The following is a 4,452-nucleotide window of genomic DNA, read 5'->3' on the forward strand; positions in this document are numbered from 1 at the left end:
AGGGGGAGACACGCACGCGGGCAGCCTGCATGGTTGCCCACCGGCAGCCGCGTGCGCGCTTCTTCCTCGGCCGTAGGAGTATTGCGGGGCCCCTGGAGGACCAGGATCGGGGTGATCGAGAGGCAGGGAGGCCGCAGCCTACGGGGAGACGAGCTCCACAGCGAAACCTAACACGGAGCGTGTGACCCCTCTCTCTAGCCGGGGAGCTAGAGGACCGGGACGCGTCTGAATTTAGGAAGACGGAGGTGACCAGGGCCACCTTCGAACCTCCAACCGCGGTCTTGCCCATTACAGGCACAGTCCGAATGATGGGAATAGCGACCCTCAGACAGGCGTAGCCCTGGGATGAACCCAGGGCCGCAATGTGCGTTCGAAGTGTCGATGATCAATGTGTCCTGCAATTCACATTAGTTCTCGCAGCTGGCTGCGTTCTTCATCGACGCACGAGCCGAGTGATCCACCGCTAAGAGTTGTACTCTTGGTTTTTTCGTGAGAGGCACCAAACATGATAAATGGTTTTTACCATTTTTCAAGTGACGGGCGCCCCGCCGTAGTGCCTGACCCGAGGGACAGGCACCCGAGCACGGGGTCTTTAAACCCGCAGCCCTCTGCGGGCCCCCTCCACACTCGGCACCCGCCCTGTCCGTCTCGGAGGACTGGGTGAGCACGCGTAGCAACGGGGTGTTGGAAAGGGGTGTGTGAATACTGAAGGACCCAGAGGCCTACCTCGTCACCGCCCGCCATGCTCAGGAAGGGAGGAGCACTCGTAGCGCTGCCCGAGGTGAGCTTGGGAGCTACAGCACACAGTGAACCCCTCTCCTCACCCGCCGCCCGCCATGTCCACCCCTCCCTGCGGAGAGGAGCACGCGTAGCACCGGGGTGTGGAGGGTGTGAAGACTAAAGCCACCAGGGGGACCACCCAGTCAGCGTCCGCCATGTCTCCAGTACAGGAGAGCACTCGTAGCGCTGCCTGAGGCGGGGTTGATGAGCTAGAGTCCACACGTGGCCCTCCCCATCACCGCCCGCCATGCCTCCGGTAAGGGAGAGCACTCGTAGCGCTGTATGGGGTTGGTTCGAAGACTAGTAGGTACCCGTCACCCGACGAAAAATGGAAGGCAACGGCCACACACACGCGCAACCGCTTTGACGACGTCTGAGCCCAGGAAGACAAAGGTGGCGTGAGCCTCCTGCGAACCTCCCAACGCGGGTCTGGTCCTTTACGGGCACAGTCCCGATTTATAGCAACAGACGTAGGGTGCGTGGTGGTGCCGTGAGCCTGAGGTCACCGAATGTGGAAAACCCCACGCACGCCGACAGAGAGAGAGGGCCTCGCGGCCCAGACTCACGCCATTGTGCGTGTGGAAACCGGCCGTAACCGTGTTTTTTAGCGCTTCGCACGAGCCAGAGAGTACCGAGGAGGTGCGCTCGAGATGGGGGGCTGTTTGGAGAGAACAGACCAGCTTGCGCCATCGCTGTTCAGGCGTTAAACATATGATGATCTCCAGTCCGGTACCGAAGCGCACAACCCTTTCCCCAGAGGCCCGAGGAGACGCACAGAGGCTGGGAGGAGGCGCGCCGGGCGGCGCTACCCGTTAATGATCCTTCCGCAGGTTCACCTACGGAAACCTTGTTACGACTTTTACTTCCTCTAGATGATCAAGTTTGATCGACTTCTCAGCACTACACCAAGGCCCACGAGGGGTCCCGGTGCGGCCGATCCGAGGACCTCACTAAACCATCCGATCGGTAGTAGCGACGGGCGGTGTGTACAAAGGGCAGGGACTTAATCAACGCGAGCTTGTGACTCACGCTTACTGGGAATTCCTCGTTCATGGGGAATAATTGCAATCCCCAGTCCCAATCACGATTGGGTTTCAGCGGATTACCCGCGCCTCTCGGCGAAGGGTAGGCACATGCTGAGCCAACCATTGTGGCGCGCGTGCAGCCCCGGACATCTAAGGGCATCACAGACCTGTTATTGCTCCATCTCGTGTGGCTGAACGCCACTTGTCCCTCTAAGAAGTTGATGCAGACCACGGAGGGCCGCATAACTAGTTAGCATGCCGGAGTCTCGTTCGTTATCGGAATTAACCAGACAAATCGCTCCACCAACTAAGAACGGCCATGCACCACCACCCACAGAATCGAGAAAGAGCCATCAATCTGTCAATCCTTTCCGTGTCCGGGCCGGGTGAGGTTTCCCGTGTTGAGTCAAATTAAGCCGCAGGCTCCACTCCTGGTGGTGCCCTTCCGTCAATTCCTTTAAGTTTCAGCTTTGCAACCATACTCCCCCCGGAACCCAAAGACTCGTGGTTTCCCGCACGCTGCCCGGCGGGTCATGGGAATAACGCCGCCGGATCGCGGGTTGGCATAGTTTACGGTCGGAACTACGACGGTATCTGATCGTCTTCGAACCTCCGACTTTCGTTCTTGATTAATGAAAACATTCTTGGCAAATGCTTTCGCTTTCGTCCGTCTTGCGCCGGTCCAAGAATTTCACCTCTAGCGGCGCAATACGAATGCCCCCGGCCGTCCCTCTTAATCATGGCCCTGGTTCCGGAAACCCACAAAATAGAACCGGAGTCCTATTCCATTATTCCTAGCTCAGGTATTCGGGCGAGTAGCGGCCCGCTTTGAACACTCTAATTTTTTCAAAGTAAACGCTCCGGACCCCGACCGGACACCCAGCCAAGGGCATCCGAGGGGCACCGGGAGGCAGGGTCTGGGACAGGCGGTGGCTCGCCTCGCGGCGGACCGTCAGCCCACTCCCGAAATCCAACTACGAGCTTTTTAACTGCAGCAACTTTAATATACGCTATTGGAGCTGGAATTACCGCGGCTGCTGGCACCAGACTTGCCCTCCAATGGGTCCTCACCCATGGGTTTAGGATACGCTCATTCCGATTACAGGGCCTCGAAAGAGACCTGTATCGTTATTTTTCGTCACTACCTCCCCGTGTCGGGAATGGGTAATTTGCGCGCCTGCTGCCTTCCTTGGATGTGGTAGCCGTTTCTCAGGCTCCCTCTCCGGAATCGAACCCTGATTCCCCGTTACCCGTGGTCACCATGGTAGGCGACTATAGTACCATCGAAAGTTGATAGGGCAGACATTCGAATGAGACGTCGCCGCCGCGGAGGGCGCGCGATCGGCCCGAGGTTATCTAGAGTCACCAAAGCGGCCGGGGGGCCCGCGCCCCGCCGGATGGGTTTTGGATCTGATAAATGCACGCATCCCCCAGAGGGGTCAGCGCTCGTTTGCATGTATTAGCTCTAGAATTACCACAGTTATCCGAGTAACGTGTGGAGCGATCAAAGGAACCATGACTGATTTAATGAGCCATTCGCAGTTTCACTGTACCGGCCGTGTGTACTTAGACCTGCATGGCTTAATCTTTGAGACAAGCATATGTTACTGGCAGGATCAACCAGGTAGCTGCACCGCGGTGGTGAAAGGGACACCAGCTAACGTCGCGGCCACCTCGGCGTGCTCCATCCCCCGGGCAGGGTCAGGGGCCCACCTCGGTACCGGACGCCCACCATCGGTGCAGCAGGGGTGCGCCGTCAGCGTGGGGGAGAGAGCCCTCGTCAGCTCCCAGCACGCGCTGCGCGCTACTGTGGGACGTAACCGAGAAATGAGTGATTCCGTGACCAGGCGGGGTGAGGCCAAGCATGTGTTGAACTAACCCGATCCACTGCTGGCTCTCACCCGTACACCATGGACGCCGATAGCGGACACCTGTGTAGACAGACCGGCCTTCAACGCTTCCCTCAGACGGTTCCGGGTGAGGATCGTGTCTTTTCAGACCGAGGCCCCCCCATAGAGGCATGCCCGCTGGTTTGGGGAGGAACTACCCGGGCGGCACAGAAGGCTTCAACCCTAGGCCCAACCCAAGGCCTGTGTCTCGGTCATCATGATCATACCGAGGCTGCCGACCTCCCATCCTGAAGGAGCGCACACACCTCATGGGAGAGTTTTTGATAGGTATGTCATGTTGAGGCTGCCGTCCTCAATGAGCGCAGTCACCCCTTTTGTACAGCTTTCGTTGGTGAACGATCATACCCGAGAGGCTGCCGACCTACCCGTCCTGAAGGAGCGCATCCACCTCTCGCCCTATTCCTGTACCTAGGTATGTCGCACCGAGGTTGCGGCTCTGAGCAATATATAGGATATGAGCTCGCACCTCATTGTACATTGCGCATTGGTTTGACCGGTTGTCTTTCTTATGACAGGGGTCAGGCTAATGTTACCTTCACGCACCGCTTGCATCCAGGCCATATGAATGGGATAACCATTATAAGGTTAGATGAACTCAAGAGGACATGCTCTCCTATATACCTGCTGGTAGGTGTTTGCAATGCACCGTATGCGTTTTCCTCCACGGCCGGGGAGGTACTCGCCAGCCATGCCCGCCAAGGCAAATCTTCCCTCGGACACACCTCGGACGCTCGACC

The 4,452-nt window shown here is 58.1% G+C and overlaps 2 non-coding genes across 2 annotated transcripts; both read right to left on the reverse strand.

Moving 5' to 3' along the window:
- Positions 1-318: 318 nt before the first annotated feature.
- Positions 319-472, reverse strand: LOC143507224 (5.8S ribosomal RNA). Its single transcript, XR_013128665.1, has one exon. It is a non-coding gene; the product is annotated as a 5.8S ribosomal RNA (ribosomal RNA).
- Positions 473-1,593: 1,121 nt separating this feature from the next.
- Positions 1,594-3,432, reverse strand: LOC143507225 (18S ribosomal RNA). Its single transcript, XR_013128666.1, has one exon. It is a non-coding gene; the product is annotated as an 18S ribosomal RNA (ribosomal RNA).
- Between the last annotated feature and the right edge of the window lie 1,020 nt (positions 3,433-4,452).

Source organism: Brachyhypopomus gauderio, unplaced genomic scaffold (genome assembly GCF_052324685.1).
Source record: "Brachyhypopomus gauderio isolate BG-103 unplaced genomic scaffold, BGAUD_0.2 sc653, whole genome shotgun sequence".
NCBI lineage: Eukaryota > Metazoa > Chordata > Actinopteri > Gymnotiformes > Hypopomidae > Brachyhypopomus > Brachyhypopomus gauderio.